Below are 18,667 nucleotides of genomic sequence, written 5' to 3'. Positions count from 1 at the left end.
TCACGGCTATACACATAAGAGTAGAGGCTGTCCTATACCCGATTCGGCAAGCCATTCTTACGCCAATAAAGGTAACCACTAACAAGCTAGAAAAGGTCCTCATATTGAGCTAAAGCTAGAGCCATGTAGCCCTCACAACTGTATTGTAAGTCCCGGATGATCACTTATAGATAAGTCCTTAGGGAGAGGAATCTGAAGCATTTAGAAAGTAGCTAAACACTCTAGCCCCTGTTTCCATGTTGCTAAAAAGCCATATTTTAATGTTTATTGCATATACCGTTAGTCAAGTTACAAGATCATGGTTTAATTGAGCTCTAGCAAAGCTACCCAAATGCATAACCCATAGGTGATAAGGTAATAGGTCAATTCTAGGGAATCCCTATCGAGGCGACACATGCAACATGAATTTAATGAATTAAAGTGAATAAAAAACAAGGATGATCTCATGCTATACTTGCCTTGAGCAAAGTACTCCTGCTAGTCCTGCTCGTCAAAGTCGTACCCTTGGTCTCCCACAAACTGCTCACCGTCTATACTCGATAACCACAGCAACATACAAGCATCCATGAGTAATCATGCAAAGCAAACAAAGCTATAGATTAGAACAGTACATCAACAGCAAAGAATCAAGATGAAAAGTTTGGAAAATGAATCTACGTCTCACTACGAACACACAGACGCGAAGATCACAAAAATCGGATCTAAAACGGAAAAGTTATGTATTAAACAAGATTTCCTATAGGTAAATAATAGATTAGATCTAAGCTCGAATTATAAAAGTTGGAAACCTTCTTTATAGTAGCATGAACATGTAGATCACTTATTTATGAACCTAACGCAACTTGAACAGATCAAATCGGAGTTAAAACGGAGATTTTACGGCTAAAACAAGTTGAATGGCAAAACTATAAATAGCTGAAAACGTATTTTCAATATAACCGAACCAAAATACGCTTTCAAAAGGAGGAAACAGAATCTGTAAACACGCTTTGGACTACGGGTTAAGCCAAAAATAATTGTAAGGGCGTATTTGCAAAATTGGCAGCGAAGGGGTATCCTTCAATCTGGGCCGCCGGATTAGAAATAGACAGATGAGATCTAATCTGGTGGGGAGAGAGAAAAATTCAACCAGAACAGTGCCGGCGGCAGTGAGCAACGGCGGCGCCATGGCCGGCCAAATGGAGCTTCGACTTTTGGCCAAACCCACGCGGTTCAACAAGAAAAACACACCAAAAGATGGAGGAGGGGTTGGGGACCTCACCGGAGCTGAAACGGAGGACCGGGAAGCAGTAGAGGCGGCGCAGCGCTCGGTGGTCGACGATGGCTGTGGCGGTGCAAGGGTGAGGCGCAGCTACAGCTTGCTAGGGCAAAAAACTGTGCGGCCGATGGGATAGGAAGGCGGAGGAGGCTCGGCGCTATTTATGGGGCCAGGTTCTTGGGCCTCACGGCATCACGGGAAGCATAGCAGCACCGGCCTCGGCATTGGTGCAGAGGAGTCCGAGCCGGCCACGACGTGAGGAAGGAGGAGGGTCTGACCAGCAGGCCTAGGCTGTCAGTGGTGGAAGAAGGCACGCGGGCGTGGGCGCGTCTAGGATGGGCTGGCAAAGCTGGGCTTCGGCCCAAGCGGAGAAGAGAGGGTGTGCAGCGGCCCGGGAAGGAAAAGAAAGGACTGCGCTGGTGGGCCTTGCGAAGCTGGCGCTAGTGGCTCGCGGCGCGGGAGAGAGTGGGCCATGGCAAAAGCAAGCCCACGGGCCGAACAGAAGAAGGAGAAAGGTGATTTATATATTTTTCTCTTTTCCTAATTGTTTTCCAAAGCAAATTCAAAATATAATTTCAACTCAATTCGAAATCCATCTTCAAACCAACCAATACAAAATATTATGCAACAGCATGAATGCACACTCATTGTTGTTGACCTTATATTTAATTTTATTTTTAATAAAATTATTATTTTCCCTAGGTTCAAGTTCCCACAAAATGCTTAATTAACCAATTTTCTCCTATTTCAAAATGTGCGAAATTTTGGGTGTTACAATCAATTGCATCTACATGACGTTCCTACTATCTAATAGGTGAGGATAGGTCCTAATCCCACCCATAGATCCGTAGATGAGGTTAGTTTCCATGCTCTACTCCTATCCGAGATAGAATTTCGACAGCACCTCCCCGCTGTTCTCCAAATACATGGCCTGCCAGGGAGAGTGTGTATCCGGAGAACAATAGGGAGATGATGCCAAAACTCTGTCTCGGATCGGAGCAGACCATGGAAACTAACCCCACCTACGCATCCACGGGTTGTCCAAAAAACATGGACAATTCAAAACAGGTACAGTTTTAGATATGGAAATATATGCATATTTCTAACCGTATCTCTTTCGAACGGGAGACGCCTAACTGGGTTACGTGATCTATGACCATGATACGGAAAGAGGGGTTATACCTAGGGTGGCGGTGGAGTCAGGCTAGCGGGGCCATGGCGGGTCGGTGCAATGGCGAGGCAACGCGGTGCAGGCAGACCCGTAGCGGCGAGGAAGGCGATCGGGGTCGCCGAGGTACTCCGACTCCGCTCCGACGGGCTCTTTTCTTCAAAAAAGAAACATAAAACTGTCAATACAAAATTTCGGCAGCACCTCCCCTGCATGGTGAGGTTTCCAAAACCTGCAAGAAAACCAACGGCATGATGGCCGACATGCACATATATATGAACGGCATGATGGCCGACATGCACAAGATTATATCCAACCACATATATATAACAATGTCACAACCACTACTATGACTCCTATGACTACCGCCACTACTACTCTACCACTACTACTACCGCAACTACTAGTAATACTACGACGATGATGACGGTAGGGCATACCTAGTGGGTGTCGTAGGGCAGCGGTGGTGAAGGGGCCAGGGCGCCGGTGGACAAGGCGACAGCTGGGGAAGCGCCGGGGATGTGGCAATGGTGGCCGGGGCACCCCCTCCTCCTCCTCCTTCCTCCTTACACCTTCTTCCTCCTCCTACTTCTCTTCCTCCTTCTTCCTCCTTCCTCCTCCTCCAGTGGCACGGGCGCGGGCGCATGCGGGCGCGGGTGGCGCGGGCGGTGTTGGCGCGGGCGTGCCTATGTGCGTGTGTGCGTGTGTGCGGTGTGTGTGGGCCGGCAGGGTTAAATCCCCCCTTTGCCGAGTGCCCCCGATCTGGCACTCGGCAAAGTATTTTTTTTATTTTTTTAAATTCTTTGTCGAGTGCCACCCGGACCGGCACTCGGCAAAGAGGGTTTTTTAAAAAAATTTCCCTTTGCCGAGTGTCTTCTCTTGACACTCGGCAAAGCGCTGATTTGCCGAGTGTCATTTTTTGACACTCGGCAAACCATTTTTTCACTTTTGACCTCCAAACTTTTTCTGCAGTCCTCATACAATACCTGGTACTCCATGTTTCAATATGGCACATTTCTCGGACTTTTTCTATATTTCTTTAATTTATTTCATGTAATTGAATTTTTTTGGATAATTCAAATTATAACTACTAGTCATTCGAATAATGAGAAAATGAATGGAAAAATGATATTCATGTTATTTAGTATAATGTGAGGCCGTATCTAGGAACAGACCACCAATTTCGAACATCTTGTTCACAAAACATGACCGCAAACTTGCGGTCGAGTTGTTTTTAAATTCTACAAAAAGCAAGCGAAGACCGAAAATCTTGAAACTTGTCGAGATGTCATGATATCATATGTGGAGGCTGTGATAAAAAAATGAGAAGGTTTCGCGCAAGTTGTCACGTACGATGCTTGCAAACCGAAGAATCTTCTCGGAGATTCTTTGGGTTGCAAGCATTGTACGTGACAACTTGCGCGAAATCTTCTTAATTTTTTATCACAGCCTCCACATATGATATCATGACATCTCGACAAGTTTCAAGATTTTCGGTCTTCGCTTGCTTTTTGTAGAATTTAAAAACAACTCGACCGCAAGTTTGCGGTCATGTTTTGTGAACAAGATGTTCGAAATTGGTGGTCTGTTCCTAGATACGGCCTCACATTATACTAAATAACATGAATATCATTTTTCCATTCATTTTTTCATTATTCGAATGACTAGCAATTATAATTTGAATTATCCAAGAAAATTCAATTAAATGAAATAAATTAAAGAAATATAGAAAAAGTCCGAGAAATGTGCCACATTAGAACATGGAGTACCAGGTATTGTATGAGGACTGCAGAAAAAGTTTGGAGGTCAAAAGTGAAAAAATATGGCTTGCCGAGTGTCAAAAAATGACACTCGGCAAATCAACGCTTTGCCGAGTGTCAGGAGAAGACACTCGGCAAAGGGTTAATGGCGGCTGTCAGCCGTTAACGACGGCGGGCCTTTGCCAAGTGTTCTGGTTTGCCGAGTGCCCAACACTCGGCAAACCTGGTCTTTGCCGAGTGTTATTGTTTGCCGAGTGCTCGGCACTCGGCAAACTACCTCTTTGCCGAGTGCCAGTTGTTTGCCGAGTGCTTTCTCTCTAGCACTCGGCAAATAGCCTCTTTGCCGAGCGCCCGATAAAAAGCACTCGGCAAAGTCTGGGACACTCGGCAAAGAAGTCATCTCCGGTAGTGACAGGTTCAACTCCTAGTGCTGTACCTGTTGGTTTTTGCCACATGACTCCTACCAACATTGATGATGGTGGCGCAACTTCCCATTACCACTTGGAACCGCCAAGAGGTGAACAATGCAAGATTCCTTAATCGCATAATTAGTAGTTTCTTAACTTACAATAATTTTTGTTTCTTGACTTATGAATCCGGATGGTTGTCGAGCTCTTAATTTGTTTTGAATGTGATCGATCCACTTGATCTTGAGTTTGCTCGCGCTCGCGCGCGTGTGCGTGTGTTGTGCACGCATGGGTGTGTATCATCACTAGATCCTAGAAGATTTGTTCTATTTTTCTGGTTCAAACCCCACCAATTGCTCTTCAAAAGTTTCATAAACCATCTCAATGGCAAGGTTTCTTGATCGCTTCGCCTTATTTGTTACAAGCTAGTGGTCAAGCATGCCAGATCCACAATGCAGCTATTGTGAGCATAAAGAAGCCACAGGTTCAACTCCTAGTACTTTACCTATTGGTTTTTGGCATGTCACTCCCACCAAAATTGATGATGGTGGAGCTGCTTCTTCCCCGCACCACATGGAACCACCAATAGGTGAATAGTGTAGGATTCCTTAATCACATAATTAGTAGTTTCTTAACTTATAATAATTATTGTTTCTTGACTTATGAATCTGGATTGTTGTGGAGCTCTTAATGAATTTAGAATGTAATCGATCCACTAGATCTTACATTTATGTGCACGCACGTGTGCATGTGTGTGTTGTGCACGCGCAGGTGTGTATCACCACTAGATCCTTGAAAATTTGTTCTATTTTTCAGTTTCAAACCCCACCAACTGCTCTTCGAAAGTTTCATAATCCATCTCAATGGCAAGGTTTCTAGATTGCCTCATCTGATTTGTTACAAGCTAATGGTCAAGCATGCCAGATCCACAATGCAGCTGTTGTGAGCATAAAGAAGCCACAGGTTCAACTCCTACTACTGTTCCTATTGTTTATTGCCATGTCACTCCTACCAACATTGATGATGGTGACCTTGCTTATTCCCCTCTCCACATGGAAGCACCAAGAGGTGAATAATGCATGATTCCTTAATCACATAATTAGTAGTTTCTTAACTTACAATAATTTTTGTTTCTTGACTTATGAATCTAGATGATTGTGGAGCTCTCAATGAGTTTACAACGTGATCCATACACTAGATCTTGCATTTGCGCGCGTGTGTGTGTGTGTGTTGTGCACGCGCGGGTGTGTATCACCACTAGATCCAGGAAGATTTGTTCTATTTTTTGGTTCAAATCGCACCAACTGTTCTTTAAAAGTTTCATAAACCATCTCAATGGCAAGGTTTCTTGATTGCCTCATCTTATTTGCTACAAGCTGGTGGTCAAGCATGCTAGATCCACAATGCAGCTGTTGTGAGCATAAAGAAGCCACAAGTTCAACTCGTATTGCTGAACCTGTTGGTTTTTGCCACGTCACTCCTACCAACATTGATGACGGTGACGCTGCTTCTTCCCCTCACCACATGGAACCACCAAGAGGTGATAATGCATGATTCCTTACTCGCATAATTATTAGTTTCTTAACTTATAATAATTGTAGTTTCTTGACTTATGAATCCGGATGGTTGTCGAGCTCTTAATTTGTTTAGAATGTGATCGATCCACTTGATCTTGAGTTTGCTTGTGCTCGCGTGCATGTGCGTGTGTTGTGCACACATGGGTGTGTATCACCACTAGATCCTAGAAGACTTGTTCTATTTTTTAGGTTCAAACCCCACCAATTGCTCTTCAAAAGTTCCATAAAGCATCTCAATGGAAAGGTTTCTTGATCGCCTCGCCTTATTTGTTACAAGCTAGTGGTCAAGCATGCCCGATCCACAATGTTGCTATTGTGAACATAAAGAAGCCACTGGTTCAACTCCTAGCATTGTACATGTTGGTTTTTGGCACATGACTCCCACTAAAATTGATGATGGTGGCGCTGTTTCTTCCCCGCACCACATGGAACCACCAAGAGGTAAATGGAGTAGGATTCCTTAATCACATAATTAGTTGTTTCTTCACTTATAATAATTATTGTTTCTTGACTTATGAATCTGGATTGTTGTGGAGCTCTTAACGAATTTAGAATGTAATCGATCCACTAGATCTTGCTTTTACGTGCGTGCGCGTGTGCATGTGTGTGTTGTGCACATGCGGGTGTGTATCACCACAAGATCTAGGAAGATTCGTTCTATTTTTTAGTTTCAAACCCCACCAACTGCTCTTCAAAAGTTTCATAAACCATCTCAATGGCAAGGTTTCTAGATCACCTCATCTTATTCGTTACAAGCTGATGGTCAAGCATGCCAGATCAACAATGCAGCGGTTGTGTGCATAAAGAAACCACAGGTTCAACTCCTACTGTTGTTCCTATTGTTTTTTGCCATGTCACTCCTACAAACAATGATGATGGTGACCTTGCTTGTTCCCCTCACCACATGGAACCACCAATAGCTAAATTATGCATGATTCCTTACGTGCATAGTTAGTAGTTTCTTAACTTACAATAATTGCTGTTTCTTGACTTATGAATCTCAATGGTTGTGGAGCTCTTAATGAGTTTAGAATGTGATCGATGCACTAGATCTTGCGCTTGCACGTGCACATGTGTGTGTGCTATGTTGTGCACGCATGGGTGTGTATCACAACTAGATCCTGGAAGATTTGTTCTATTTTTCATGTTCAAACCCCACCAATTGCTCTTTAGAAGTTTCATAAACCATCTCAATGGCAAGGTTTCTTGATCGCCTTGCCTTATTTGAACAAGCTAGTGGTCCAGCATGCCAGATCCACAATGCAGCAGTTGAGAGCATAAAGAAGCCACAGGTTCTACTCCTACTGTTGTACCTATTGGTTTTTGCCATGTCACTCCTACCAACATTGATGATGGTAGCGCTGCTTCTTCCCCTCACCACATGGAACCACCAAGAGGTGAATAATGAATGATTCCTTAATCACATAATAGGTAGTTTCTTAACTTAAAATAATTGTTGTTTCTTGAGTTATGAATGTGGATGGTTGTGGAGCTCTTAATGAGTTTAGAATGTGATCGATCCACTAGATCTTGCGTTTGTACGCACGTGTTTCAGTGCTAGTCCTAGGATTTTGAGGGCCCTCTTGCAAACTCATCGCGATGGCCTCTCTAAAATCTTATAATATATAGGCGCTAATTTTACTTGTAAAGCAAAAACAAACCAATAATATATTTTGAATCTAACACCTAAATTAGAAGAAAAACATGACTATATGAGTACAAAATACTAGAAGTTTGGAATACTATACAAATAATTAATTTGGATTAAAAATGAATAAGGAAAAAATACCCAGGGCCTAGACATGAACTGAAACAACTGATTGGTGATTGCAATTCGCAAGAAGGCAGGAACCAAGATGTCGTTGTCATGGAGCCCTGCCTGGTCGGCGTCGTCATGCGCTGTGTCTGTGTCTTCGACAGTCTAGCTCTCCGTGGTGGCGTGGCATGCTAGCTCCACGTGTGTGCATCGGTGTCATGAACTTGCGATCAGAGTGTGTGGCTTGGCTCGTTGCCTCCTCTCTGCCTGGGAAAGAAACACCGACATTGTCTTCTTGGGCCGTCTGGCCAGTTCTCTACCTCTCTTATGTCTTCTCATTAGTTTGTCGATGATGCCTAATGGACTATAGGGCCTCGGGTTTGTATACTTGGGCTTGAGCCCCTCCATAGCCTAGGCCCTCGGCCATCGCACCCCATTCCCTCCCCCTATGGCCGGCACTGGCATGTTTGCATGTGTATGTGCTGTGCATGCACGAGTGTGTATTACCACTAGATCTAGGAAGATTTGTTCTATTTTTTAGGGTCAAACCCCACCTACTGCTCTTCAAAAGTTTCATAAACCATCTCAATGGCAAGGTTTCTTGATCGCCTCATCTTATTTAGTACAAGCTGGTGGTCAAGCATGCCATATCCACAATGCTGCTGTTGTGAGCATAAAGAAGCCACAGGTTCAACTCCAACTGCTGTACCTGTTGGTTTTTGCCATGTCACTCCTACCAACATTGAGGATGGTGGCGCTGCTTCCCCTCACCACATGGAACAACCAAGATATGAATAATGCATGATTCCTTAATCACATAATTAGTAGTTTCTTAACATACAATAATTTTTGTTTCTTGACTTATGAATCTAGATGATTGTGGAGCTCTCAATGAGTTTACAACATGATCCATACACTAGATATTGTGTTTGCGCACGCATGTGCGTGTGTGTGTGTTGTGCATGCGCGGGTGTGTATCACCCCTAGATCCAGGAAGATTTGTTCTATTTTTAGGTTCAAATCCCACCAACTGTTCTTTAAAAGTTTCATAACCATCTCAATGGCAAGTTTTCTTGATCGCCTCATCTTATTTGCTACAAGCTGGTGGTGAAGCATGCTAGATCCACAATGCAGCTATTGTGAGCATAAAGAAGCCACAAGTTCAACTCCTATTGCTGTACCTGTTGGTTTTTGCCAGGTCACTCCTACCAACATTGATGATGGTGACGCTGCTTCTTCCCCTCACCACATGGAACCACGAAGAGGTGATAATGCATGATTCCTTACTCGCATAATTATTAGTTTCTTAACTTATAATAATTGTTGTTTCTTGACTTATGAATCCGGATGGTTGTCGAGCTCTTAATTTGTTTAGAATGTGATCGATCCACTTGATCTTGAGTTTGCTCATGCTCGCACGCGTCTACGTGTGTTGTGCACGCATGGGTGTGTATCACCACTAGATCCTAGATGATTTGTTATATTTTTCAGGTTCAAACCCCACCAATTGCTCTTCAAATGTTTCACAAACCATCTCAATGGCAAGGTTTCTTGATCGCCTCGCCTTATTTGTTACAAGCTAGTGGTCAAGCATGCCAGACAATGCAGCTATTGTGAGCATAAAGAAGCCGCAGGTTCAACTCCTAGTGTTGTACCTATTGGTTTTTGCATGAGACTCCCACCAAAATTGATGATGGTGGCGCTGCTTCTTCCCTGCACCACATGGAACCACCAAGAGGTGACTAGAGTAGGATTCCTTAATCACAAAATTAGTAGTTTCTTAACTTATAATAAAAATTGTTTCTTGTCTTATGAATCTAGATTGTTGTGGAGCTCTTAATGAATTTAGAATGTAATCGATCCACTAGATCTTGCTTTTACGTGCTCACGCGTGTGCATGTGTGTGTTGTGCACGCGCGAGTGTGTATCACCACTAGATCCTTGAAAATTTGTTCTATTTTTTAGTTTCAAACCCCACCAACTATTCTTCTAAAGTTTCATAAACCATCTCAATGGCAAGGTTTCTAGATCGCCTCATCTTATTTGGTACAAGCTGATGGTCAAGCATGCTAGATCCACAATGCAGCTGTTGTGAGTATAAAGAAACCACAGGATCAACTCCTACTGTTGTTCCTATTGTTTTTTGCCATGTCACTCCTACCAACATTGATGATGGTGACCTTGCTTGTTCCCCTCACCACATGGAACCACCAATAGCTGAATTATGCATGATTCCTTACTTGCATAGTTACTAGTTTCTTAACTTACAATAATTGTTGTTTCTTGACTTATGAATCTAGATGGTTGTGGAGCTCTTAATGAGTTTAGAATGTGATCGATGCACTAGATCTTGTGCTTTTGTGCGCACATGTGCATGTGCTATGTTGTGCACGCAAGGGTGTGTATCACCACTAGATCCTAGAAGATTTGTTCTATTTTTTAGGTTCAAACCCCACCAATTGCTCTTCAAAAGTTTCATAAACCATCTCAATGGCAAGGTTTCTTGATCACCTCATCTTATTTGTTACAAGCTGGTGGTCAAGCATGCTAGATCCACAATGCAGGTATTGTGAGCATAAAGAAGCCACATGTTCAACTCCTACTGATGTACTTGTTGGTTTTTACCACATCACTCCTACCAACATTGATGATGGAAAGTATGCTGACTCAAGACCTACTCAATGAGAGTGTCTTTTAATTGATTCATCAAGGATATCCTCACCACTTCTACACTTAAAGCTATACAATGCACTGCTTCAAGTTTGTTTCCTGTTGTTGAATGTCATAAATCAATTATGATGTATGCTGATCACCATACAAAAAACCATGCAATCCAAAAAAGCAAAACAGATAAGAATGGTGTCAAACTATCTTCATTAGATATCCACAATGTTAATAACCAGTGAGCAAGATAAATCCTTACAATAGGTACTAGCATCTTTTATATCTTTCCTCATCTTGCTAGAACACTAACAATACTCCTACATTTGTTCAGAGCTGTGTCTTCATCAAAATGTTGATCAAGCACAAATTTGAAAAATGTGATGATAGTAGATGTCCTTACACAAGAATGTGGGAAAACAATATTCATGGGAGCAGATGCACGAGGGGAAATTAGACTGTAGCAGAAGTGCGTATATTTGGTCCAGTAGTTGGCTGGTAGAGTCAAAGCTTAGTTTCCTTTATGTTGTTGGCTTTTTATGTTCTTGTATGGGGTGTGGATTAGGTGGTTCTTAATGTTGTGGTAGTAATGGTTATAGTTGTAAAGATTCTCTAATTAATAAGCTCTTTTCAAAGTTTGTTTGAAACATATTACTATGGATTTGAATAGACCTTGGGTTCTTCTGCATTTATTTGGTGATGCCAACCTATCAAACCAATCCAACAAACATTTGTCCTGGCATTTAAAAGGATTTTTTTGCATTTACCTTCTTAAAAAGACCACCTACCAACAACATAGTCAAATGAACCATTCTAGCAGAAGTGTGTCTCTAGTGGAAGTAGTGCGAGGAGCACACAATTAGACCTGAAGATACGCCTGGCATACCCACAGGGAGGGTAGAGGTTGATAGTGGCAACGATAATGACTTGTCGTCATCTAGCTCATGTGTATCATCAGACATTTCATCGGATGAAAGGTTGGTGCTGGTGCTCGGTGGCTGCAAACGATGTTGGAGGTACTACATGGTGAGCAAGAAGGAGTTACCCACCTGCATCAACTGCAAGTAGCCTTGCCTTATCGGCTTCTACAGCGACAAGAAGCACAACTAGAGCAAGTGAAGGGGAAACCAGCATGCTAGAGCAGAACATCTGACATTGACTTCTGTTATAGAAACAAGAAAGATAGTTTTTTAATTCATGAGGCATATGTAACATGTCAAAACATTTGGAAGATAATGAAAAGTGTGCTAGCTCAAGCTCTGCTCAATGAGAGCGTCTTTTAATTGATTCATCAATGGTATCTTCGCCACATCTACACTTTCAAGTTGCACGATGCACTTCTTCAAGTTTGTTTCCTGTTCTTGAATGTCATAAATCAATTATGATGTAGGCTGATCACCTTATAGAAAACCATGCAATCTAAAAAAAGCAGAATAGATAAGAATGGTGTCAAGCTATCTTCATCAGATATCCACAATGTTAACAACAAGTGAGCAAGATAAATCCTTACCATTGGTACTAGCATCTTTTATATCTTTCCTTATCTTTTTCTATAATACTCCTACATTTGTTCAAAGCGTTTTCTTCATCAAAATGTTGATCAAGAACAAATTTGAAAAATGTGGTGATAGTAGATGTCCCTGCACATGAATGTGGGAAAACAATATTCAAGGGAGCAGATGCACGAGGGGAAATTAGATATATAGCAGAAGTGTGAATATTTGGTCTAGTAGTGGGCTGGTAGAGTCAGAACTTAGTTTGTTATATGTTGTAGGCTTTTTATATTCTTGTATGGGGTGTGGACAAGGTGGTTCTTAATGTTGTGGTTGTAATGTTATAGTTGTCAAGATTCTCTAATCAATAAGCTCTTTTCAAGGTATTTTTTAAACGTATTACTATGAATTTGAATAGACCTTGGTTTCTTCTGCATTTATTTGGTGATGCCAACCTATCAAACCAATCCAACAAACATTTGTCCTGGCATTTAAAAGGATTTTTTTGCGTTTACCTTCTTAAAAAGACCACCAACCAACAACTTGGTCAAATGCAACATTGTAGAAGAAGTGCACTCTAGTGGCAGTTGTGCAAGGAGCACACAGTTGGACCTATAGCTACGCCTAGCACTACCCATAGGGAGGGTAGAGGTTGATAGTGGCAACGACAATGACTTTCGTCGTCTAGCTCATGTGTATCATCAGACATTTCATCTGATGAAAGCTTGGTGCTGGTGCTCGGTGGCTGCAAATGATGCTTGAGGTACTTCACGGTGAGCAAGAAGGAGTTCCCCACCTGCATCAACTGCAAGCAGCCCTACCTTATTGGCTTCTGCTGTGGCAAGAAGGACAACTAGAGCATGGTGAAGGGGAAACCAACATGCTAGAGCATAACATCTGACATTGACTCTTGTTATAGAAACAAGAAAGACAGCTTTCATATTCATGAGGCATATGTAACGAGACAAAACATTTGGAAGATAATGAAAAGTGTGCTAGCTCAAGGCCTGCTCAATGAGAGCGTCTTTTAATTGATTAATCAAGGGTATCCTCGCCACATCTACACTTTCAAGTTGTATGATGCACTTCCTCAGGTTTGTTTCCTATTCTTAAATATCAGAAATCAATTATGATGTTGGCTGATCACCTTACAGAAAACCATGCAATCCAAAAAAAGCAGAACAGGTAAGAATGGTGTCAAGCTATCTTCATCAGATATCCACAATGTTAACAACAAGTGAACAAGATAAATCCTTATCATTGGTACTAGCATCTTTTATATCTTTGCTTATCTTTTCTAGAACACTAACAATACTCCTACATTTGTTCAGAGTGGTGTCTTTATAAAAATGTTGATCAAGCATAAATTTGAAAAATGTGGTGATAGTAGATGTCCTTGCACACGACTATGGGAAAACAATATTCATGGGAGCAGATGCATGAGGGGAAATTAGATCTATAGCAGAAGTGTGTCTATTTGGTCTAGTAGTGGGCAGGTAGAGTCAAAGCTTAGTTTCCTATATGTTGTAGGCTTTTTATATTCTTGTATAGGCTGTGGACTAGGTGGTTCTTAATGTTGTGGTAGTAATGATTATAGTTGTCAAGATTCTCTAATTAATAAGCTCTTTTCAAGTTTTTTTGAAACGTATTACAATGAATTTGAATAGATCCTTGGGTTCTTCTGCATTTATTTGGTGATGCCATCCTATCAAACCAATCCAACAAACATTTGTCCTGGCATTTAAACGGACTTTTTTGCATTTACCTTCTTCAAAAGACCACCTACCAACCACTTGGTCAAATGCACCATTCTAGCAGAAGTGCATCTCTGGTGGTAGTTGTGCAATGAGCACACAATTGGACTAGCATCTATGCCTGGCACTACCCACAAGGAGGGTAGAGGTTGATAGTGGCAACAACAATGACTCATCATCATCTATCTCATGTGTATCATCACACATTTCATTGGATGAAAGGTGGATGCTGGTGCTCGGTGGCTGCAAATGGTGCTGGAGGTACTGCATGGTGAGCAAGAAGAAGTTCCCCACTAGCATCAACTGCAAGTAGCCCTGCCTCATCGGCTTCTACAACAACGAGAAGCATAGCTAGAGCAAGTGAAGGAGAGACCGACATGCTAGAGCAGAACATCTAACATTGACTCTTGTTATAGAAACAAGAAAGACAGTTTTGAAAAAGGATGAGACATATGTACCAAGACAAAACATTTAGAAGATAATGAAAAGAGTGCTAGCTCAGGACCTGCTGAAAGAGACCTTCTTTTAATTGACTCGTCAAGGGTATCCTCACCACATCAACACTTTTCTTGTTGTACAATGCCAACTTCAAGGTTATTTCCTATTCTTGAATGTCATAAATCAGTGATGATGCAGGCTAATCACCTTAGAAAAAACCATGCAATCCAAAAAAACCAGAACTAATAAGAATGGTGTCAAACTATGTTCATCAGATATCCACAATGTTAATAACTAGTGAGCAAGATAAATCCTGACCTTTGGTACCAGCATCTTTTATATGTTTCCTTATCTTCTCCGGAACACTAACAGTACTCCTACATTTGTTCAGAGCTGTGTCTTAATCAAAATGTGGATCAAGCACAAATTTGAAAATTGTGGTGATAGTAAATGTCCCAGCACATGAATGTGGGAAAACAATATTGATGATGGGAGTAGATGCTTGAGGAGAAATAAGATCTATAGCAGAGGAGTTCGCCTATTTGGTTTAGTAGTGGGCTGGTAGAGTCAAAGCTTAGTTTCCTATATGATGCAGGCTTTTTATATTCTTGTATGGGGTGTGGACTAGGTGGTTCTTAATGTTGTGGTAGTAATGATTATAATTGTAAAGATTCTCTAATTAATAAGTTCTTTTCAAGGTTTGTCTGAAACATATTACTATGTATTTGAATAGATCCTTGGGTTCTTTTGCATTTATTTGGTGATGCCAACCTATCAAACCAATCCAATAAACATTTGTCATGGCATTCAAAAGGATTTTTTTTGCATTTACCTTCTTCAAATGACCACATACCAACAACATGGTCAAATGAACCATTCTAGCAGAAGTGTATCTCTGGTGGAAGTAGTGCGAGGAGCACATAGTTAGACCTGTAGATACGCCTGGTACTACCCACAGGGAGGCTAGAGGTTGATAGTGGCAACAACAATGACTTATCATCGTCTAGCTCAGGTGTATCATCAAACATTTCATCGGATGAAAGCTTGGCGCTGGTGCTCGGTGGCTGCAAATGATGCTAGAGGTATTGCATGGTGAGCAAGAAGGAGTTCCCCACCTACATCAACTGCAAGCAGCCCTGTCTTATTGGTTTGGCAGCGGCGAGAAGGACAACTAGAGCATGGTGAAGGGGTAACCAGCATTGTCACACCCGATTTTAAGGATAAAATGGGATGCATAATCTTATCTACGCCCAGAGATCAGTCACAAACATAAGCCGACAAATTATAAATAGTATCATCACAAGTGTTTACTACATCACGAATATTAAGACATAGTCTTCACATAAGTGTAGCGGAAGTATAAAGTAGAATCTCTCGCAGAAGCTCCATATCACAGGGATGTCAACTAGTTGACCACAAGTCTAGTAATGCTCTGGAAAGTCATCATTACCATAGCCATCTGTTACCCATCCAAGATTTTTATCCAAATAATGAAAATAAACAAGCGTAAGTACGTGTCGTACTCAACAAGTGTAACATGGGGTTCATGAGGCTCAAAGGCTTGACATAGGTTTAACAGCATTTAGCTTTTAGTTGTCACAATTTTAGCATATGAATAGCATCAAGTTGTCATAATCCCATAGTAAACATATGATCAGTGTAAACATGATTAATGAATAGCATAAACACATAATTAATAGTGATCTTCAATTCCATAAGGGTCCAAGGCTGCTCGTGACCGTGAGCACGGTTGATATACCAGTTTTACACTCTATAGAGGTTGTACACTTTCATTGTGAGTTATGTTACCTAGATGCTCGGGTTAATTACTCCCAAAACACTTCCAAGGTGAGCAGGAAGGGGTCACTATGAAGCCTTTCAAAGGGTCGTCTAACAAGTTAGGGCCATTAGATTCACTCGGCAAACAGATGTAGAGCCCCCCTTCCCAATGGCACATTGACACACAGGCTATACACATGGGGACAAAGGCCACACTATACCCGATTCGGCAAGACATTCTTATGCCAATAAAGGTAACCTCTAACAAGCTAGAAAAGGACCTCATACTGAGCTAAAGCCAGAGCCATGTAGCCCTCACAGCTGTACTGTAAGTCTCGGATGTTCGCTTACATATAAGTCCTTAGGAAGAGGAATCTGAAGCATTTAGAAAGTAGCTAAATACTCTAGGCCCCTGTTTCCAAGTTGCTAAAAAGTCATGTTTCAATGTTTATTGCATATACCATTAGTCAAGTTACAAGATCAGGGTTTAATTGAGCACTAGCAAAGCTACCCAATGCACACCCCATAGGAGACAAGGTATAAGTTCAATTCTAGGGAATTCCTATCATGGTGACACATGCAACATGAATTTAATGTATTAAAGTTGATAGGAAACAAGGATAATCCCATGCTATACTTGCCTTGAACAAAGCGCTCCAGCTGATCTTGCTCATCAAAGTAATACTCTTGGTCACCCATGTAAGGCTCACCGCCTATACTCGATAACCACAGCAACATACAAGCATCCAGAGGCAATCATGCATAGCAAACAAAAGCTATAGATTAGAACAGCACACCAATCAGCATAAAATCAAGATGAAAAGTTTGTAAAATGAATCTACGTCTCACTACGAACACACAGACGCGAAGATCACAAAAATCGGAGCTAAAACGAAGAAGTTATGAATTAAACAAGATTTCCTTTAGAAAAAAAATTAAATCTAACCTCAAATTTTAAAAGTTAAAAACATACTTAACAGTAGTATGAACATGTAGATTATGGAATTACGAACCTAACGCAAGTTGAACGGATCAAATCGGACTTAAAACGAAGATTTTATGGCGTGTAGAAGGTAATGGCAATTCTGTAAAAAAAGGAAACTTGATTTTTGAATTTAAAATAATCAAAATCTGATTTAAAACCGAACAAGGGACTATGACCACAATTTGAAGAAAAGACAGGGGCTCTTTAGCAAAAGTTCAGGGACAGTGGGTTAAGATCCAAATAATTACAAGGGCCTTTTTGTAAAATTGCAAGCGAAGGGGTATCTTCTAATCTCAGCCCTTGATTTTGAATCAGATGGTTGGGAATACTCCAGAGAGAGAGAACGGATGGATGGTTGGGAATACTCCAGAGAGAGAGAACGGACGGCGAGGCCAGCAGCGAACCTAGGCGGCGGCGCCATTGACAGAACCTCGCCGGAGCTGGGCAAATCAATGACTCAAGCCACCATTTGGCTCGAGAGGAGGTCAGGGAGCAAGAGGAGCTCAAGACGAACTCAATGGAAGGAACTAGGGTGGCGGCAATGGCATGCTAGTGAAGCAGTGCTAGATAGGGTGGCTCGAGCTCACCGGAGTGATTGGGGAAAGCGGGTAGGGCTTCGATTAAGCTCGGTTTATGGTTCTGGGAGCTATCTTGGGCCATGGTGAACTGACCTAGTTGGTCTATTGCAACTAAAAACGAGCAGAGGCTGCAGGCAGTGGGCTATGGTGGCGGTGGAGCGACGGCGTAGTGGTGCAAGGTGACACAAAGTGTGAGAGAGGAAATTAAGGGGTTAGGCATTCTCGCGAACTTGACTAGGAGCTCGAGTAGGTACTTACAAAGATGGAGGAACGGCGTAACGGCATGATGGCGTTGAACTGCTCTTGTCGGATCTCCTATGATGGCAGCGGCTTCGTTGCGGCTCGGAGCAAGGGCGACAATTTCGACACGACTAGATGAAGGCGGCGGACATAGGCTCAGCTTTTATTAGGTGGGGCGATGTGGGGAGCATGCCACTGTGAGAGCTCATAGCGGAGGCGAACACAGCGGCGCAGTATCCTGCTCGAACACGAGCTAGAGGAGGATGACGCGGCTGACAGGTGGACCTGGGCTATCAGTGAGAGAGAAGGCATGGGCCGCGATGTCAGCGAGAGGGAAAGGAGGGCGTTGCGTGGCATGCGGTTTGCTGGGCCATGACCGGGCCGCTGCGGGAGAAGTGGAGCGCGCGAATGAGACTGGGCTGACGCTCGCTGGGCCGCGGGGAAGAGCCGAAGCAGAAGAGAGGCAGGCCACGCGGAAGCTGGCTACGGGCCGAAAGCAGGGAAGGGAAGGAAGAAAAATTCATTTTCCTTTTCTAATTTTCCAAACCAAATTTTGAAATGCAAATTCAAATCAATTTAAAGTTTGATTTCAAATCACATAATTCAAAAATAATATGCAATAGCATGAATGCATAGACATGTAGGTAAACCTTATATTTGATTTTAATTTGATAAATTTATTATTTTTCTATGTTGCATGCACACACTATTGCATAAAAAAATCCAATTCACCTATTTAAAAGTGATGCAAATTTTAGGGTGTTACAATTCTACCCCCTTAAAATGAATCTCATCCTCAAAATTCGGACAATG

At 42.1% G+C, this 18,667-nt stretch overlaps 1 pseudogene; it reads left to right on the top strand.

The window, feature by feature from the left end:
* Positions 1-1,091: 1,091 nt before the first annotated feature.
* Positions 1,092-18,667, top strand: part of LOC136507114 (uncharacterized) — a 36,554-nt pseudogene continuing 18,978 nt past the window's right edge.

This window comes from Miscanthus floridulus, chromosome 15, assembly GCF_019320115.1.
Source record: "Miscanthus floridulus cultivar M001 chromosome 15, ASM1932011v1, whole genome shotgun sequence".
In the NCBI taxonomy this organism is placed as follows: Eukaryota; Viridiplantae; Streptophyta; class Magnoliopsida; order Poales; family Poaceae; genus Miscanthus; species Miscanthus floridulus.
Note: the sequence above shows the minus strand (reverse complement) of the source record. Positions and strands in the feature narration are given on the sequence as shown.